Genomic DNA, 22,296 nt, shown 5'->3' on the forward strand with positions numbered 1-22,296 from the left:
TCCCTACTTTGAGCCCATTTCTTTGTCCACAGAGAAGGGATTGGACAAGATCTTCTAAGGTTGAACATACTATAGTTCTGTGGGAATCTCATGAAGATCCAGATATACTTAGAAAAAGAGGTAAAACATCAAACTAGCAATCACTTGTGTGAATTTGTTAGTCAGTTGTCCAAGGGGAAGCATGGGGAAGATCCTGAGAGCTAGACCTTACAAAGGCAGATGTTAAAGTGGGGTAAGTGAGGATCCATCTGGAAGGATGTGGGTCTTGCTATTCAGAATGGAAGCAGGGCAAAAGATGGGCTTCCCAGGGCTTCTCTGAGAATCAGCTTCCCAGGCTGGCTGTGTAAGAACTTGGTCATCAGCAGATGTGGAGTTTTTTTTTTGTTTATCAACTCAAACCTAAGAGCTCTATATTCCCAAGAGAATTCATTGCCTTTCCTAGTTGGAGCTATATCCCAATACGGATGTCGAACACATCCACTGTTGCAGAATTCAGTATAGGCTTCTAGTTTTGTGACAAATTGAGGGAAATAGTTCTTTGACTGGAAAGCCAGCAATCTGACTGGAAGCCCCTCAAGAGTAACCATAATGGTTACTTTTGTGTGTCCACTTGATTGGGCTAAGAGATGCCCAGATAGTTGGTAAGACATTATTTCTGGTTTTTTTCTTTGAGGGTATTTCCAGAAAAGATTAGTTTGAACAAAGATCACTCTCATCCAATTCCTTGAGGGTTCCACTGAACAGAAGGGAAAAGGAAGAGAAAATTCTCTCTTTTTTAGCTAAGGCATTCATCTCCTACCCTTAGACATTAGAGGTGTTGTCCCTTGGACCTTCAGACTCCAGGATTTAACCCCTACCCATTCCTATCCATCTGCCCTTTTTTACTCCTCATTCTCTATCCCACTCCACAACCTTCTTCCCCAGTTCTCAGGCCTTCAGATTTAGTTTGAAGCATACCTCTGACTTTTCTGCTTCTCTAGCATGCAGATAGCACATCATAGGACTTCCTGGCCTCCATATTTATAGGAACAAATTCTCGTAATAAATCTCCTCTTAAGCATCTATGTATATCCCATTGATTCTGTTTTTTCCTGAAGAACCATGAGCACTTCAGTGTTCCAATAAGGTAGAAACTTCATTTGACCAAGAAAGAAACCAAGGAATGTTGCTGGAATTTCAAATTGTCAAAAGGGGGGACTTACAGAATAACTAACAAACCAAAAGCAGGAAAGTCAAATTAAGCAAGAATGTAAAGCAAGCTGTGGATACAGGGCATGCTGGGATTTCAGTAAAAATGGTTACGAATTATACCCAATAAGTTGTTCACTGTGAGTTATGTAGGAAAGTTATACCCATAGTGAATTCTAGCCCCAGGACATTTATAGCAGGAATAGCACACCACCTGTGTTGGTCCAAGGGAAGGTACAAATAAGAATGATTAAGGGTATGGGTCTCAGACTCTTGTTTGTCTAAGAATCACCTTTTAAAACTGCAGATTGCTATATTTATCTCCAGATTCAGCGTGTCTAGAATGCAACCTGGGATTCTGCATTTTAACAAGCACCTCAGGTGATTCTGTTTGATTGATCACCCTTGAAGAAACACTGGTACAGGAGGGAAGGGTCTCAGTCAAGGAGGCTGAGGGTTTGAGGAGGGTTTTAGTTTTAGAACAGTGTTTTGCTGACAGTAGACACTAAAGTCTAGAACTTCAGGCAAGCCAGCAATGAAGCAGTAGGATCAGGTTGCTAATTGAGTCTATGTAGGCTCACCTTTAGTGTTCAAGTATTGAGTCCATGTATACAAGATATGCTTAGACCCTCCAATGGCAGACAGGATATTGGAGGAACAGGAAGAGGTAGAGGCAGGAGGAGGATATTCAAGACTCCATTTAGGATGAATGGAAAAGTAGAAACTGAAAATTCTACTTCTAAACTATATGATAAGCTAACATCCTAAATTATATGGTATGCCAACATAATTTATGAAGTGGGTGCATATTTTAACCAAGGCTAACTGACACAAAAGGGCTTTGTTTCCAGAGGATTCATTAAAAGGAGTGTTATTGTCACAGGAGAGCAGGCAGCCGAAGCTCCAAATCTTACTTCTTATGTTCCAATGAAAGTAAATGTAAAGTCAGACACAAAAAAAACAAGCAAGAGAATTTTATTATAAATGAAAGAATAGTAAGGATCAAGCAGAGTGCACTGTCAAGAAAGAGAATTGGTCATCTCCAGGCAGAGACCAACAAAGAAAACAGTGCTACTTCTAAACTCATTGCTATTTTATGGTTGCCTTGAGAACTGGGGTCTCCCTTCTGCACTCTTTACCAGTCTGATGCTCAACACTTCCTTCACATCTGGGGGTTGAGTTTTTGACCCTAGTTTGGTCTTCTCCAGAACTGTCATGATGGCCGTCCTACTCAGAGGGGCTTTGTCTACAGGCCAATCCTATGTTAATGTGGATATTGGGGTCAGTGGTTGAACATACTTTACCTTAATGTGCCTAAATAAATTTCCCTCTTTAAAATTTTTTATACATGACAATAAAATGCATTTTGACACACCATATATAAATGGAGTATAATTTTTCATTCTTCTGGTTGGGCATGATGTAGAGTTATACCAGTTGTGTAATCATATATGCACAAAGGGTAATAATGTCTGATTTATTCTACTCTCCTTCCTGTCCCCGTCTCTCCTCCCCTCCTTTCACCCTCCTCTGTCTAATCCGAAGTACCTCTATTCTTTCCTAGCCTCCCACCTTATTGTGAATTAGTGTCCACATATCAGAGAACACATTTGGCCTTTAGTTCTTTGGGATTGACTTATTTTGCTTAGCATAATATTCTGCAGTTCTATCCATTTACCAGAAAATGCCATAATTTCATTCTTCTTTAAGGCTGAGTAGTTTTGCATTGTGTATATATACCACATTTTCTTCACCCATTCATCTATTGAAGGGTACCTAGGTTGATTTCAGAGTTTAGCTATTGTGAATTGAGCTGCTATAAACATTGATGTGGCTGCATGGTAGTATGCTGATTTTAAATCCTTTGGGTATAGGCCAAGGAATGGGATAACTGGGTCAAATGGTGGTTCCGTTCCAAGTTTTCTGAGGAATCTCCATAGTGCTTTTTATAGTGGTTGCACCAATTTGCAGCCCCACCAGCGATGTATGAATGAACCTTTTCCCCCACATCCTCGCTCAACATTTATTGTTGCTTGTATTCTTGATAATTGGCATTCTGATTGGAGTAAATTTCTCTTTTAAAATACATTGAGAAACCTATGGCCATAAATCCTAACTTTACGATAACCTCAATACACCTTGTCAGGAGTTAACCTCATTGGTCTTTCTTAATGGGCTCCCTTTGTTTCTTCCTGTTTATTCTCAGGGTTTATGCACCTGTTATTTTGCTATAAATTTCTCAATTATTCATTTGCCTTAAAAGTAATTTATAGAAAACTTGTGACCCTACCACACTCTTGGTTTGCATTTCAGTGCTCATCACTAATTACTACCTAACATTATCACTACCCTGCTACTCTCTGATGGGGTATAAAAACATTGTTTTGGAACTACGAGTGAAATTGTATGAAGAAGAAAGCTTCTCATGGGAGTACATTCATGTATGTGAGCAGATGCACTCTAGAGGGTAGGCTAGCATGTCATTTTCCCTTACATCTTTGGTGTGGAAGAAGTGTAGGCTCTAACTCTGAATTCAAGATGTGTAACCCACGAGACCATGGTTATGAAGGAGGCCTGGCTAGCTCATATTACTACCCCAGGTAGACTCATCACCTCTGCCTGTGTTAACACAGTACTGTTGAGAGGACGATGAGACATGTAAGCAGGAAATGTGGAGAGAGGATGCAGACACACCTCAGAGAGAGTTGGCACCTTTCCAACCTCCATCCAGGATAGGTTCATTCTGATGAGAATGTGGATTTTCCCCCTTGATCGTGAGAGCAATTTATAATCCTGGATGTGTATGTAAATAAGTATAGAAATAATGAAAGAAAATGGATGCAGAATTCTTTCCTTTGGGTTGTACTAAATGGGATTGTAATAAGCCTTGAAACTATTAAATCATTGTGTGACTTTGTATATGCTTTGTTTGCTTTTCTGTTTTTAAGATTTCTGAAATAAGAGGATCTGATTTACCACATTTACAAGATCAATTTATTAATTAACAAAAGTGCATAACTGCTGAGAATAATTTTGCTGTTTAAGCCTGCCACAACAGGAATTTCAATTGCCTGGAAGAATCTGATATATTAAATTTGTATTATAGTTTTAAATGTCTCAGGAAATGTGATTAATTAAAAAATAAGTGGAGTAAACATTTAGGAAGGATTTTGTCTGTTAAACTTAAGTTAGCTGAGCATTGATCAAAGAACAAGTAGAAATAATTTTTAGAATCCTTTTTAACTGCTAGTTTTTTAAGTAGAACAGGATGATTTGTAGGTTGAACATAAAGGCTTAAGAAAACCTAGGTTTTAAAAATTAAAACTTTAATATATTGTGTGTTAGATTTGAAAAATGAACTATAATTGATACTTTACAGGTATGAAAGCCACCATTTCCCATAGGACAAAAAAAAAAAAAGAAAAAATTATAACCCTATTCTCATGAACCCCTTGCAGAATTGCTCTAGGTACAGATTATTATTGCTGTTATTAATTTCTTCCAATCTTATGGGTCAAAAGTGATATTTTATTGTTTCTATAACTACTAAAGGTTGAATCTCTTCATTTTGAACTGAACATTTCTTGTCATCTCAGGATTTCTGCTGAAAGTTTGGAACTAAAAAAAAAAAAAAAAAAAAAAAAAAAAACCCAATAGATGAAAAATACTAGCTCATTCTAAAGAAAGGTGTTGAATCTATCCTGGCACTAAGGGGTGGCCAAATCGGTCCAGAGATCCCCATCCACCATGGGTCTACAAACAAAAAGCAGTGGATCAGTGAAGAAGGAAGGAGATCCTACAAGGGAACCAACAGGAGTGGGAAATGCCACAGTTCCTCCTGCCCTTCCCTACGTGGGGCCATAACCTACTGACAAGTGAGATATGAAGAGCCCAAAGAATGTCATTCTTAGAAAATGAGTGTCAAGTACTTTACATGTGGGTGGGTGGGGGAAGGCAGAAATTTTTCTAGTGTGGAATTCTATTCACTAAGAAGGTGCAGCGGGGTTATATGTGTTCCCCCAGGTGACATGGTGAGGGCTCCACTAAAATTGAGGCGACAACTCCTACTTGGTCTTTTCAGGATCCTCGTGCCAGTGGAGCAGCAGGCAAAGAAAGGGGTTGCAATATTGGTGGGGTGATTGCCCTAGTTACCATGAAGGGCTTCAGTTGCTGGGACACAATGGAAGCACATCAGGAAACAGGGGATGTCCTTTTCTTGGCTCAGCAAATGTCCCTCTGAGAAGAAGTTCTGAAGCATCACATCACGCCAGGCAGGCCACCTGGACCTACTCAAGGGTCCAGATAGAGCCCAAGGGAAGCCTAGGAGTGGTGAAGAAGCATGAGGAATAGGGACCACAGCTTTGCCACCAGCTGTAGCAGTGCACATTACACTCTATGTGATTTCAGACCACACATGGAAAGCTCTGAAACAGCTTGGACTTGAGACAGGCTTGAATCTGAGTGGTGCAAAGGCTGGTTGGTTGTATCAGACACCTCATCTCTGACTTCACGTCTTCTCAGCCCAACAACTCATTGTTAAGGCAACCAGCGGGCACAGGTATAAATGGATAGCACCTGGCCACAGCTGCATTGCACATGCCTAGCTTTGAATGCCTAGCTTGCAAATCTCTTCGCTGGGGTTTCTGTGACTTTGTCATGTGATATGCCTACATGCGCCCACTCAGCCATTCTGAGGTATATGCAAACCTGGAAGTTTGAGAAAGTTTACATGCCTGGGGAAATCCTTGATTATATCAGTCAAGTCTACCAGAAAGCAGATCCTGAAACGGAGCTTGAAGTGCAAATTGTTTAGATTTAACTCCTATAAACAATTAAAAGGGTGTGTATGGGAAAAGCAAAAAGAGACGTGAAAAGCTTTGACTACAATGCCGCAGACACCTGAGAAAAGGAAGAAAGATTGATCAGGGAGATTGCCAAATGGTGAAGGAGATCTTATGGTCTTAGCTGAACAAGGAACTCTGGGACAAAGATTGCCCACATTGGGCACAAAGGACAAGGCCCCAGGACCCTTGCCATGCTCACCCATTAATAGGTGCTATCCCAGAAACGCACAATTTAAGCTAAAGCTGAGGCAGATCTTGAAGGTACTGGGGTTGAAGGAATTTGGCTAAGGGCACTCCTTGCAGCTAAATGGCAACTCCCTTCTTCCCTGAAGGGAGGTCCCTGCAGAGCACTTTCAGGTCTGCACCTGCACCAGTGGGGAGGGAACCGGTAGGTTAAATACTCCCCTCATGTATCTCTGAGGCAGCCAACGCTGCATTCTCCATGGCTCCACAGTGGGTTTGCAGACAGATTGAGCCCAATCTGCCTTTGCTTTGAGCTGTCTATCTCCAGTCTCAGCCTCCTGAGTCCCTGGGATTCCAGGCGGGCAACCCCGCTCCCAAACCCTGGGTTTCTTAATTCAACAGTGCCCTCTTCTGTTGGTATAATGAAGTTCAGTTTCTTTAGTGAGTGGTGCGTGTCCATGCACGCGTGCGCATGCGTGTCTGTTATCAATAGCATGCTTCTGCTTTTGCGACTGTTTCTGAGGAACCTTAATTCAAACGTTTCTTTCTTCTTTTCTTTTACTATCAAGCCTCTAAGGGATGGCTCCTTCTTCCAAGTTACCTTCACCCCTTCCTCTGCTTTCTAAGTCTCTTTATTTTGCTCAGATCTACTTGGTCTCAAATTTATTATCAGTCTCTCTACACCCAGGACGGAAAGTTCTCCAATGCTGTTCTCTGATGGAGGTTATTTACTTTCCGCTACCGCAGAGTGGATCTTGCTGCACTTCTCTTGCACAAAATCCCTACTTGATTCTTCATTCTCCACTCCAGAAAGGGTTCTAAAGCAGACTGTCTTTGTAGAGATTTATTCCCCACTTACCTGTGAACTACCTTCCAGTACAGGTGTGGCTTAAGAGAAATCTTACTTGCTCTTCTTATTGTCCTGCACAGGTTTTAGAGGATGTCAGCAGTGATTTGTTTGAGGTGACTGCCACTATCCTGTGGGAATCAAAAGTCCTGCTTCAGAACTGGGGTTGTGGCTCAGTGGTAGAGCATTTGCCTAGCAGGGTGAGGCACTGGGTTCATCCTCAACACCTCATAAAAATAAATACATGAAATAAAGGCTTTGTATCATCTACAACTAAAAAAAAAAAATTAGGAAAAAAATTCCTGATTCAACTTTATTCTAATTTCCTATTTCTTCCTAAGTCAGTTTTGAATGTATACCTAGAAAACAATCCTTTTTACATGGACTTTCAAATATATTAAGATAAAATTGGCTTAAAATAATTACTGTATTTTAAATCTTAACTATAATTTAGTTCCACTCTTCATTATGAATCTGGTTATGTGTGCCTTTTCTATTTTTTCTTGATCATTCTATCATAGGTTTTCTCTAAAGTGTTCATATTTTGAAAGAACCAGTGCTTGGGTGTATTGATCTATATCTTTGTTTTTCATTTTATTAACTCCTTCTCATAACTTTGTTTTTTGTCAGTTTTTCAATGCTGTGACCAAAAGGCCCAACAAGAACAACTTAGAGGAGGACAAGTTTATTTTGGTTCACGGTTTCAGAGGTTCAGTTCATGGAGGCCCATTCTGAAGCTCTGGGTTCAAGGTGAAATGGAACATCATGGTGGAAAGGCATGGCAGAGGAAAGTAGTTCAGGACATGGTAACCAACCAGGAAGCATGGACAAAATATAAACCCCTAAGGTACACTCCCAGTGACCTGCTTCCTCCAGCCACACCCTACTTGCCTACAGTTATTACCCAGTCAATCCACATAAATGGATGAATCCATTGATTAGGTTACACTTCTCATAATCTAATGGTTTCACCTCTGAAAATTCTTGTATTGTTTTACGCATGGCTTTTGGAGGGTGTAAGCTTATGGCCCACAAATGTTGGAAGCAGGAGACAGGAAGCAAACCTCAGTGAAGTCAATCTATCAGGCATGGGAGGGCCCATTTTCTGGGTGTGGAGATGGCCCCCCGGGGTTAACAGAAGGAGTCTGGGTTTTATAGTTTCATTGGAGACTGTGGATGTGTAGTTCAGACAGTCAGGGCTAGTTGTGCACATTAAAACTTTAACTTAGGAAGGTGGTTGTAAAAAGTCTGAAACTCATTGTCACTGGGAAAAGCTCACAACTCAGTGTTCACTGCTTATCATCCTTCCTCTGGGACCCATTGCTATCTAGAGCTTCACTATTTGCTTTTCTCCTTCCAGGACTCATCTGCAATGGGGAAGGGTGAAAGTCCAGGATGCAGCATTTTAGTATTTGCCTCCTTCCTTCAAGACACACTGGTGTTGGGAAGGAGTGAATGTTTGCTTTTGGTGGAGATGCTAGGGATGAACCCAGGAAGGGATGAAAGTTTGCTTTTCCCCCTCAGGGCCCATTGTTATTAGAAAAGGATGTATTAGGAGAGGTTTAATGTTTGGCTAATTTTCCTCTCTCCTCCAGAGCCACACTGCCCCTCCATTTTTCTTGGGAAGCTGTCTTATAGGAATATTATTTTCCATAACGCTTCAGGGGACACCTCATACCTAAACCATGTTTCTTTATTATTTCTTTTTCTCTGGATTTATTCTATTGTTCCTTCTCTGACTTCCTAGTTGGATAGTTAATGCACTCATTTTCAATCTTCTTTTTAAAAATAAATATTTAGAGCATAAGCTTCTTCTTAGATAGTTCTAGTTGCATTCTAAAGTTTTTATGTGTCTGTTTTCTTTTTGCCTTGTAAGTTGCTCCTTTAGAAGGCAGAGCCTGGAGCAGTAATTAAGATGCTGTTGTGTCTGGAATGTACAATCCCAGGGCAGCCAAGTTGAGAGAAAAAGAGATGAGGCAAGGGACCACACGATGGAATGTGACACAGTGCTTAATTGTTCCCCAAGCTACTTCACAAGGAGTCGTGGAAAGGCGATTGGATCTCAGCAGTTGTGTTCACTCAGTGGGTTGAATTTCTCCAAAGAAGTTGCAAGGAGGGCCCTCCCCTCTGAGTTATATGCAGGAGGGAGAAGGGAGGGAAATTTTTATTTTCCCAGGTGTCTTTCATCTCTCATTTCCCATTATTCAAGATTCCGACCATAGGAAACTCATTATCCCACACTTCCAGAATATCATCCACCCTCCTTCAGTGGCTATTCAGGAAGAAAGATCCAACACCCCATAGTCAGGTGTATCACTGAAGCCCAAAGCACAGAGCAGCCTGGCGTGGGAAGAACTCTGATGGAGAGAGGAAGAAGGAAGTAGTCAGTAGACTGAAGGGGTATATGTGGTTGTTTTCCAAAATATGATTTCTACTTTCCAGTGTAGATATTTTTGACCCAGTAGTTATTAAGAAGTATGTTGCTCAATTTTCAAATATATGGACTTTGAAGGCTGTTGTTTTTAAAAATTGATTTTGTGTGTGCTTGAGGACTACTGTGTATTCTCTGGTTGTTAGATGCAGAGTTCCCTATATGTCCATTAGATAATTATGTGGATCAGATCTTTGGTATTCTTACTAATTCTTTAGTTGCTAAGAAGTTACGATGAAATCTCTCATGACAGAATGGTTTGTTTTTCTCTGTAGGTCTGTCAATTTTGCCTTACATAGATCATTTAAAGGGTACATCAAAATTGCTATATATTTTCTTCCAGATAGAATAAATCTTTAATTCAATGTGGCAATCTCCTTAATCCTATTTAATCCTAAATATAATGCCTTAAAATCCATTTTGCTGATTTTACTATCCAGCTACATTACTTTCTATTGGTTAACATTTCCTGGAATACCATTTTTCATGCTTTTGCATTCCGTATTTCTGTATCCTGCCCCCAATTTTTCATTTATGTCTTTTAAACAGCACATAGACACACTTCTAAAAAATCTCATCTAACAATCCTTGTCTATTAACTAGAGCTTTTAAGCCAATCATGTGTATTATAATTACTGATCTATGGACTCATTTCTACCATTTTATTTTTTACATTCTAATTTTCTCACCTTTGATTATTTTATTTTTGTCTTCTTCCAGATGAAATACACTTTCTTATTCCATTTTTCTACCTTACTAATTTAGAAGTTATTCACTTTTTTTCCTCATAGTGGTTACCTAGAAATTGTAACATGCATAATGTCATGGTCAATCAGTCTTTTCGATGTCCTCCCAAGAAGCTCGGAACACTAACTCATCATGCCCTCGCACCTTATGTTCTCATGCTCTCATGCTATTAATTTCGTTTTAAATTTCAAAAGGCATGGCTGAGATTGCTGTATCATACAGGCAATACTACTTAGATTTAGTAGTATTTGCTGTATTTGTTTTCTCATTCTTTTTTATATCCCAGCTATGTCTTCTGGAATAATTTTTGTTCTTTTTACAAACTATCCTTTTGAATTCCTTTTAGTAATGGTCCTTTGTGAGCCACTCTTCCAGTTTTTGTTGCCCAAAGATAATTTTTTTTTCTTTTTCTTTTAGCAGTCCTGCTGATAGAACCTGGGCCTCAAGCATCCTAGGCAAATACTTGACCATTGAGCTACATTCCCCATAAACTGATTTCATCTTTATATTTAAAAATACTTCTCTTACATAATTTTAGTTTTTTGTTTGTTCATTTATTTTAGTTAATCTGTCTCCTTTGATATTTTCTTTGGTGTTCTGTAGTCTTCCTGTGGATTTATTTTTAATTTGTTTAGTTTATTTAATAAACACTCAGCTCTAAACTAGGTGTCAGTTGAATCTAAGCACTGTGCAAATATTAAACTATTTAAATCTTGAAACAACCTTATAAGGTACTATTAAGTATCTTCACCTATGAGAAAAATGAGGCCCAGAGGTAACTTCCTCAGAGGCATGCAGCTGGAAAGTGGCAGGGTTTTGATTTCTGTCAAGGCAATCTGGACCTGGAGTTTTCTTTATTTTTTATTTATTTATTTATTTTATTGTAAACAAATGGGATACATGTTGTTTCTCTGTTTGTACATGGAGTAAAGGCGTACCATTTGTGTAATCATAAATTTACATAGGGTAATGTTGCTTGATTCATTCTGTTATTTTTTTCCCTTAATCCCCACCCCTCCCACCCCCCTTTTACCTCTATGCAGTCCTTCCTTGCTCCATTCTTGCCCTCCTCCCACCCCCCATTATGTATCATCATCTGCTTATCAGTGAGATCATTCATCCTTGGTTTTTTGAGATTGGCTTAACTCACGTAGCATGATATTCTCCAATTTCATCCATTTGCCTGCAAATGCCATAATTTTATCATTCTTTATGGTTGAGTAATATTCCATTATGTATATATACCACATTTTCTTTATCCATTCATCAATTGAAGGACATCTAGGTTGGTTCCACAATCTGGCTATTGTGGATTGAGCAGCTATGAACATTGATGTGGCTGTATCTCTGTAGTATGCTGATTTTAAGTCCTTTGGGTATAGGTCGAGGAGTGGGAGAGCTGGGTCAAATGGTGGTTCCATTCCAACCTTTCTGAGGAATCTCCATACTGCTTTCCAGAGTGGCTGCACTAATTTGCAACCCCACCAGCAATGTATGAGTGTACCTTTTTCCCCACATCCTCGCCAATACCTATTGTTGCTTGTGTTCTTGATAATTGCCATTCTAATTGGGGTGAGATGGAATCTTAGGGTAGTTTTGATTTGTATTTCTCTTATTACTAGAGATGTTGAACACTTTTTCATATATCTGTTGATTGCTTGTACATATTCTTCTGTGAAGTGTCTGTTCATTTCCTTAGCCCATTTGTTGATTGGATTATTGGTATTCTTGGTGTAGAGTTTTTTGAGTTCTTTATATATTCTGGAAATTAGTGCTCTATCTGAAGTATGAGTGGCAAAGATTTTCTTCCACTCTGTGGGCTCTCTCTTCACATTGCTGATAGTTTCCTTTGCTGAGAGAAAGCTTTTTAGTTTGAATCTATACCAGTTGTTGATTCTTGCTTTTATTTCTTATACTATGGGAGTCCTGTTAAGAAAGTCTGATCCTAAGCCAACAAGTTGAAGATTTGGATCTACTTTTTCTTCTATAAGATGCAGGGTCTCTGGTCTGATTCTGAGGTCCTTGATCCATTGTGAGTTGAGTTTTGTGCAGGGTGAGAGATAGGAGTTTAGTTTCATTCTGTTGCATATGGATTTCCAGTTTTCCCAGCACCATTTGTTGAAGAGGCTATCATTTTTCCATTGCATATTTTTGGCACCTTTGTCTAGTATGAGAAAATTGTATTTATTTGGGTTTGTGTCCATGTCCTCTATTCTGTACCATTGATCTACCTGTCTATTTTGGTACCAATACCATGTCGTTTTTGTTACTATTGCTTTGTAGTATAGTCGAAGGTCTGGTATTGCGATACCCCCTGCTTCACTCTTCCTGCTAAGGATTGCTTTAGCTATTCTGGGTTTCTTATTCTTCCAGATGAATTTCATGATTGCTTGCTCTATTTCTGTAAGGTACATCATTGGGATTTTAATTGGAATTGCATTGAATCTGTATAGCACTTTTGGTAGTATGGCCATTTTGACAATATTAATTCTGCCTATCCAGGAACATGGGAGATCTTTCCATCTTCTAAGGTTTTCTTGAATTTCTTTCTTTAGTGTTCTGTAGTTCTCATTGTAGAGGTCTTTCACCTCTTTTGTTAGAATGATTCCCAAGTATTTTATTTTTTTCGAGGCTATTTTCAATGGGGTAGTTTTCCTAACTTCTCTTTCTGAAGATTCATCACTTATGTATAAAAATGCATTGGATTTATGAGCATTGATCTTGTAACTTGCTACTTTACTGAATTCACTTATGAGTTCTAAAAGTTTTCTGGTGGAATTTCCCAGTTCCTCTAAATATACAATCATGTCATCAGCAAACAGGGATATTTTGAGTTCTTCTTTTCCTATTTGTATCCCTTTAATTTCTTTGGTTTGTCTAATTGCTCTGGCTAGAGTTTCAAAGACGATGTTGAATAGAAGTGGTGAAAGAGGGCATCCCTGCTTTGTTCCAGTTTTTAGGGGGAATGCCTTCAGTTTTTCACCATTTAGAATGATATTGGCCTTGGGCTTAGTGTAGATGGCCTTTACAATGTTAGGGAATTTTCCCACTATCCCTATTTTTTCTAGTGTTTTGAGCATGAAGGGATGCTGTATTTTGTTGAATGCTTTTTCTGCATCTATAGCAATAATCATGTGATTCTTGACTTTAAGTCCATTAATATGGTGAATGACATTTATTGATTTCCGGATGTTGAACCAACCTTGCATCCCTAGGATAAAACGCACTTGATCGTAGTGAACTATCTTTTTAATATATTTTTGTATGTGATTTGCTAAGATTTTTGTTGAGAATTTTTGCATCAATGTTCATTAAGGATATTGGTCTGAAATTTTCATTCCTCGATGTGTCTCTGTCTGGTTTAGGTATCAGGGTGATATTGGTTTCATAGAATGAATTTGGGAGGGTTCCCTCCTCTTCTATTTCATGGAATACTTTGAGGAGTATTGGAATGAGCTCTTCTTTAAAGGTTTTGTAGAACTCGGTTGAGAACCCTTCTGGTCCTGGACTTTTCTTTGTTGGTAGGCTTTTGATGACTTCTTCTATTTCATTACTTGAAATTGATCTAATCACCTAGTATTATTGTGTTGTGGTCTATTTGATTTCTGGTATTGAGAAGGATTTTTTTGACATACATGGATGAGCCAATGTTCAGGGCATAGATATTTATGATTGTTATGTCTTGCTGATTTATGCTTCCCTTAAGCAGTATGTAATGTCCTTCTTTATCCCTTCTGACTAGTTTTGGCTTAAGTCCACATTATCTGAAATGAGGATGGATACTCCAGCTGTTTTGCTGTGTCTGTGTGCATGGTATGTTTTTTCCCATCCTTTCACCTTTAGTCTGTGGATATCTCTTTCTATAAGATGACTCTCTTGCAGGCAGCATATTGTTGGATTTTTCTTTTTAATCCAATCTGCCAGTCTATGTCGTTTTATTGATGAGTTCAGGCCATTAACATTTGGGGTTATTATTGTGATATGATTTGTATTCCCAGTCATTTGACTCATTTTTGTTTTTTGACATGATTTGTTTTCTCCTTTATTTGGCTCTTCCTTTAGGCTAGTTCCTCCCATTGCTGATTTGCATCGTTGTTTTTCATCTCTTCCTCATGGAATATTTTGCTGAGAATTTCTGTAATGCCGGCTTTCTTTTTGTAAATTCTTTTAGCTTTTGTTTATCATGGAAGGATTTTATTTCATTGTCAAATCTGAAAGTAAGTTTTGCTGGGTATTAGATTCTTGGTTGGCATCCGTTTTCTTTCAGGGCTTGAAAAATGTTGTTCCAGGCCCTTCTAGTTTTTAGGGTCTGGATTGAAAAATCTGCTGATATTCTTATTGGTTTCCCCCTGAATGTAATTTGATTCTTTTCTCTCACAGCCTTTAAAATTCTTTCTTTATTTTGTATATTAGGTATTTTCATAATAATGTTCCTTGGTGTGGGTCTGTTGTAATTTTGTATATTTGGAGTCCTATAAGCCTCTTGTACCTGGTTTTCCATTTCATTCTTCAGATTTGGGAAATTTTCTGAAATTATTTCATTGAATAGATTGTTCATTCCTTTGGTTTGTTTCTCTAAGCCTTCCTCAATCCCGATGATTCTTAAATTTGGCCTTTTCATGATATCCCATAATTCTTGTAGATTCTGTTCATGATTTCTTACCATCTTCTCTGTTTGGTCAATTTTGTTTTCAAGATTAAATATTTTGTCTTCAGTGTCTGAGGTTCTGTCTTCCAGGTGTTCTATCCTATTGGTTATGCTTTCAATGGAACTTTTAACTTGGTTTATTGTTTCCTTCATTTCAAGGATTTCTGTTTGTTTGTTTGTTTGTTCGTTTTTCAGTATCTCTAACTCTTTATTGAAATGATCTTTGGCTTCCCGTATTTGCTCTTTTAACTGTTGATTGGTGCGATCATTTAATGTCTGCATTTGCTCTTTCATCTCCTCCTTCAATGTCTGCATTTGCTCTTTCATCTCCTTGTTTGCTTTTCTGATTGTTTTAATTATGTACATTCTGAACTCCCTTTCTGACATTTCTTCTGCTGTGTTGTCATTTGGTTTTATTGATGTAGTATCTAGGTTTGTTTGGGACATTTTCTTCCCTTGTTTTCTCATATTGGTCAGATGTCAGTGGGACCCTGAGATATTGCAGATTTCCTCTATTGGCTTATAGTGTCCCTGTAGATTTCCAGTATATCACCTCCCAGCCTTCAGTAGCCTGAAGTCTTGGAGGAACTTGATAATGTAGTGCTTCCGAAGAAAGCTGCCCCTAGCCCACTACTGGGTCCAGGGCTGGGGGCTGGTTCTGCGTGGAAATCCTCTCACTGGGCGGGCCTGCTCAGAGAAGCTGGCTGTAGACAGGGCCTGCCGCTGCAGCTGGAGGGGAGCTGGGCTGCTCAGGAAAGCCTCTTGCTGTCCTGCCTTGGTCCCAGAAGCCGTGAGCCGGCCGGGGCCCGCCGCTGGGTCCAGGGCTTGGGGTTGGCTCTGTGTGGAAAAGCTCTCACTGGGCAGGCCTGCTCCAAGGAGCTGGCTATAGATCGCTCCTGCTGCCAGAGGGAGCCAGGCTGCTTGGGGAAGACTCTCTCTGCCCTCCTCTGCTCCGAGAAGCTGCCCCCTGTCTGGGCCTGCTGCCTGGGGCCGAGCTTCACCCGGTGGGAGAGACTCACCCCACGGCTCTATGTTGGTCCGAGTCTCTCAATACCTCCCCTTCTTGAATCCTGGGTTCTGGAGGGACGGGAGATGCAATCACCCTCTAGTCCACCATCTTGGATCTGTGGAGTTTTCTTTATAAATACAGGAATATTCAGGTTATTCAGTTTCTTGAGTATACTTTGGTGATATATGTCTGTCAAGAAATTGATTGATTTTTTTCTGTTTCATGGTATTTTGTAATATTACTTTATTATCTTTTTAAATTTAAGTGGGATTTATGATGATATCTTCTCTTTCATGCCTATTACCAATAATCAATATCTTCTGCTTTTTATTTTCTTTGCTTGCTTTGAGTTTAATTTGTTCTTTTTCTAATTTTTTGAAGTGATAGTTAAGATTCCCAACTCAAAATATTTCTAATATAAACATGAGTGCAATAAATTTCTTTCTGAGCACTGTTTATACCTTAATATCTTATAATTTTATTTTCACTGAGTTAAAAATGTTTTCTAGTTTCTCTATTGACTTCCTCGTTAATGCATGGGTTATGTAGGTTTTCTTTTGGTTAATTTACATATACTTGGAGATTTTCCCATTATTTCTATTGTCAGTTTCTAGTTTAACTCCACTGTTGTTGGAGAATAAACTTTGTAAAATTTCACTTCTTTTATTTAACTAAGGTATAAGTCCCAGAAAAGGATCTTTGTCCAAGTTTCATGTGCACTTGAAAAAAATGTGTATTATACTGTTGTTTATTGAGTGGGGTATTCTAAATTTGTTAGTTGGGTCAAGTAATTTCAAAGATGTTGCTCAGTTTTTTATACCATTGCTGATTTCCCTTCTATTTGTTCTATCATAACCAAGAATGGAGTGTTGAAACCTGTAGTTACATTTGTAAGTCTACTGATTTCTCCTTTCAGCTCTATTAACTTTTATTTCCTGTATTTTGAAGTTCTGTCAATAGGCGCACATACATTTAGGATTGTTATTTAAAACTTTTGCTTAATTAACCCCATAATTATTTGTGATCACTTTCATTATCCCTGGTAATATTCCTTGTTCTGAAAATTAATTCGTTCATTTGTTTTTGCTTGGTATACCTTTTTACATCCTTTGACCATTAATCTATCTATACTTTTATATTTAAAGTGGGTTTCTTATAGAAAGTAACAATTGGGTCAATTTTTAAAAATCCAATCTGGAAATTTTCATTTTAACTTTGATGTATTTCGATCATTTATATGTAATACCATATTTTATTATTAGATTTATAATTTTATTATTTGTTTTTTATTTAGCCTTCTTATTTTATTCTTTAGTTTTTCCTTTCCTCCTTTTACAGTCAATGTAAAATTAGTATTTCACCCCTTTAAGTAAAATGTAAAGTCTTGTAACCATTTAAGTTCCTGTTCCTACTTTCTTCAACTTTCATAGATATTTCATTCATATATATTTCATCCATATTCATATTGGAAACCCACCCATGTTATACCTTTGCTTTCAATAGTTTTATATATATATATATATATATATATATATATATATATATGTTATTTTTTAAAGAAATTAAAAGAAAGGAAATAGTTCATTGTGTTTATCCAGATATTTATTATTTTCCTTTTTTCATTCTTGATTTCCACAATTTACTCCGGCATCATTGCTCTTCAGCACATAGAACTTCTTTTAGCATTTCCTTTAAAAGAGTAGGTTGACTTGTGACAAATTCCCTTAGCTTTTCTTCACCCAAGAATATCTGTGCTTCATTCCTCAAGGGTATTTCCCTGGATATAGCATTCTGGGTTGTCATTTTCCCCCTCACTATAAAGATGCTATACCACTGTCTTCTAGTATCCATGATTTTTGATGAAAAATCCATAAACTGAATCATTGCTTTCCTCGGTATGATGTGTTATATTTTTCTGGATATTTTCAAAACAATTTTTTTAGCTTTGCTTTTCAGCAGTGATGATGTGTCTAGTGTCTAGACATGGTTTTCTTTGAATTTATCTGGTTGGTGTTTTGCCTGTGTGTGTGTGTGTGTGTGTGTATCATCCCCCACACCCACTTTCATTCTCCTTGCATTTTTCCACTCCAATGATACAAATATTGGACCTTTTATATTGTTGGCTCACAGGTAATTGGGACTCTATTCACTTTTTAAAGTATTTTTCTCTCTGTTCTTAAAAGTAGATCATTTCTTCAAGTTTCTTGGTTCTTTCCTCTGACATCTCCATTTTCCTATTAAACCCATCTAGGGAAGTTTTCTATTTTGGACCTTGCTTTTGATAGTTCTGAACAGTTGTGACTGAGACCATATGGCTTGCAAAGCATAACATATTTACTGTGTGCCCCTTCATAGGAAATAAAACCCTCTGCTTCAGGAACTGGAAACTATTGAAACTTTAGAACTATTACATTGTAATGGAGTAAAGTAAGAATCACTTTGGTTAGTATATTAAGAATAGACTTAAGAAGAGGCAAGAGAGAAACAGTAAAACCAGTTAGGAGGTTATAGAGAGAATGAAAGGGCCTGAACTCAAATAGTAGCAGAGATAGAGAGGAGAAGACATATATTTAATTTTAATTAAATTAATTAATGAAAATATTTATTCATTCATTCATTTGCAGTACTTCGGAGTTTTTAAATTTTATTTTGAGATAGGGTCTCACCTGTGTTGCCCAGGTTGGCATAGAACTTGCAATCTTCCTGCCTCAACCTCCCAAGTAGCTGGAATTACAGGCATAAGCCACTGCACCTGGCTCAAGGATACAAGTTTATGGGGTAAAGTCATCATAAAACCATCATTTAATAGCCATGAGGGAGTAGGAAGAAGACAGACTCAAGGATAATTACCAGCTTTCTGGTTTAGTAATGGGGAATATGGTGGTACCTAAAAGAAGAACAAGTAGTTGTAATGGGTAATTGTATATATCAACTTGACTGGGCCTTGGTTTGCCCATGTCAAACATTACCCCCAGTGCCCAGATCTACATTAGTTTGAGTTCTTCCAGAAACAGAACTGTTAGAAGTCATTCATTCATTCATTTATTTGATTCTTACAATTACAGAAACTGACCTTCTGAGAGCCAGATGGAGGATCAGGAGAGTTGATGGGATAGTTCTAGTCCAAAGACTGACAGTCTTGAGACCCAGGAAGTGTCAGTACAGTTAGAATCTGAAGGCAGTAAAACACTTGTGTCCCAGTTCAGAGACAGGAAGGAGGAAATAGGGCCAAGGCCCATTCTCATGGAATTCACTGGTCTCACCATGTTCCACACTTGAAACAGCTGGTTTGATAGAAGGTGAAATGATTTTTGAAGAGATTCAATTACAGCACTAGCCAGGGGACTGGGGAAGCTTCTCCAGAAGGCTGTGTATGCTCTGAATCAGCATCCAGTATGCAGCACTGTTTTTCTTATAGCCAGGTTCACAGACTCAGGAATCAAGAGGTGGAAATGGGACCTTCTAGGTGACCCCAACTAGCAAAATGTTTACTTCCTGTTTCTGTGACCTTATGCTCAGGAGGTCTCAACTCCAAAGGAAGGAAAGCTTCCACTAGGAGACACAATAATTCCACTGAACTGCAAGTTAAGACTGCCACCCTACTATGTTGTGCTCCTCATGCCTCTGAGTTAACAAGAAGGGAATTATGATTTTGATGTGGTGACCAATCTGGACTACTGAGGGAAGACTGAGTTTCTCCTCCACAGTGGAGGTAAGGAAGGACACATCTGGAGTGTAGGGTCCACCACAGACCCTGGAGACCAGGAATACTAATTTTTAGCAAGCATCTCAGGTAATCTTTATGTACACCAAATCTGAAAAAGGCTGCAGAGGAAGGAGCCAAACTGTGCAGATAGTAGCTGTCTGATGGGGTGCAGGTGGACCTTGGACCACTAGATGGCGCCACACTCTAATTCTCCAGTTTTGCAGCCTCCTCTGCCATAGTAGTACACAACTTTCTGTCCACCCTCCTGACAGGGAAGAAAAGACAAAGATAACAGGCTGACTAAAATGTAGACACTGACATTATCAATCACCCCAAGAAAAGTCTGCCTGGAAGAAGTTGAAATTATTAGCAGAGAACAGGTGAGAATTCTCTGCTGACCAACTACACTTGGATCCAGCTGGCTGTCCTGGAAAGTAATGGTGTGACTCTCACAAGAGTCAGTCAGAGGTAGAGCTGTGGAGACCCTAGGACCAGCTCCTATCCCAGACCACTCATGCTTCTGGTCAGGGTGTCTGTGTGCTCCCAGTAGAGTCAGGCGTAGGTCCTGGCTTGCTCCTTCATCCCCGCTGAACTAGGCACTCCTGAACATTCCTCCTCAGAAGCAATGCCCCTTCTGCCTTTTCTGGGAGCTCTGACAATGCTATACTCAGCTCCAAGTCAGGGTTCCTCCTCCTCCTGCAACATAAGGGCTCCTTGCATCTCCACCATCTGCACTCTCCCAAACATCTCACAGAACTAAGAGTTCCCCTTCTCTCCACCCCCTAACTTCACCCTCATCCCCATGCCTCAGTCTTGAGCCATTTCCACAGTGTTGACTTTCACCCTGCCCCCATCTCCTTGACCTCCTCATGGCCTGCATATCCAGCTGTTACATCTTAAAGCACTATTGTTCAAAAGTCTCACCCATTAGGCTGGCACTAAGAACACATATCTTCTGGCCATGGAGTGTTAAAGAGTTGGAACACCTCAGGTCAGAGAAGCATTGATGAAAGTGGACTGAGAAGTAAGAGGAGACATAGGAGCCAGAGGGTCCCTGGAGCAAGAAGTCAGGCATCTCACAAGCTGAGGAAAGGGAGAAACTAGGCAATGTATCAAGCAGGAAACCCATGGGGACTCCCACACAGGGTTACTGAGGCAGTTTCATGGTATAACAAGGGACAAGGGAATGAACAGGATCAGAAAAAAATAAGAGATAATGATTCACAGTTGTGCTAACAACAGGGAAGAAGAGAACTATCATTATCTTCATTAGTCCATTTTCTTTTGCTGTAATAAAATACCTGAGGCTGGCTACTTTGTGTACAAGAGATTTATTTAGTTCACAGTTTGGGAGGTCCAAGAGCATTATGCCAGCATCTGCTTGGCTCTGCTGAGGGCCTTCTGGCTGCATCACAGTATGGCAGATAGCATCATGGTAAAGGGTATGAGAGGGAGTGATCATATAGTGAGACTGGAACTTGTGGAGGGGAGAGAGATGAGGCAGTTGAGCTTGTTCTATAACAACCACTATAATCCACTCCTCAAATCAGATTTCATCCCTCCCGAGGGTGCTGCCCCCATGAACTAAATTACCTCCCACTAGACCCCACCTCCTACAGGTTATGTCACCACACTGGGGACCAGGCTTCCAGCACATGAACCTTTGGGGGTCTCACTCAAACCACATCCACACTGTAGCATCATTCCCAGGATGAAGGTCAAGTGGGGAGGGCAGCCACTGGGATCTGGGAGAGAGCCATAGCTGTAAGAGACGATGGGGCCAGAAGGAGGCCATGGTAGGAGTAAATGCCGCTACTATAACACAAGGTCCTATGAGCACTGGAGAGGTCTTGTCTCACACACCCGAAGAATGAAGTACACAGATGACAGAGGCTGAGAATTCGGATTTATTAGAAGCAAGCAAGGAAAGCTCCCATAGCAAGAGAGGGGTCCCAAAGAGGTTACTGTTAGTGGATCTGTCTAGGGGTCTTTATACTGTAATGATGAGAAACTAACCTTTCATTGGAGAGTCCCTCTTGATCATTTCCTTCTTCTGGCTCAATTTTGAAAGGGTACAATTGTAATTTCTTATTGCTAAAATGGAATGGTTTGATGTTTCTGTTAGCCTGAGTTTGTCCTATACTTGTTCCTTAAAACCAAAAAATGGTTGGGGGTTCAAAACAACTCTTTGGGGTTGATTAATGTTAGGGTAGTCAAGGGAGCCTGGGGAACAACAGATTATATGGACATGGGAACATGAGTGGGGCCTTCCAGCTAGGCAGCCCCAAATCACCAACCAGCCCACCAACAAACAAAAAGACCCCCAAACTTTAGCCTAGGGTTCTACTCTAGGACGGTGGATCCCATTCTCTGAGGTCTCTATTTCTATCTACCTTAGATAATCCACCTCCTGTCTCGCTACCTCTTTGATACATTGGGTATCTGCTGCCGGTGGGGACTGTCCCACCCCATCCCAGAAGTGTTGATATGAACCTCACTAGCATGTACAATTAAAACATGTTAATAAAAGAAAGAAACATAAAGGACAAAAAAATTAAAAGTGCTTGGGAAGCAGATCTGGCCTGGCATCTTTCCTCCCTTACTCAGAGTTACCTAATCTTTCTTTGCTCTCAAATTTCCTTATCTATGGAGTGAAGCAAACAATATCTAAATTCTAGCATAACTGTTAGGAT

Source organism: Sciurus carolinensis, chromosome 1, assembly GCF_902686445.1.
Source record: "Sciurus carolinensis chromosome 1, mSciCar1.2, whole genome shotgun sequence".
Lineage (NCBI taxonomy): Eukaryota > Metazoa > Chordata > Mammalia > Rodentia > Sciuridae > Sciurus > Sciurus carolinensis.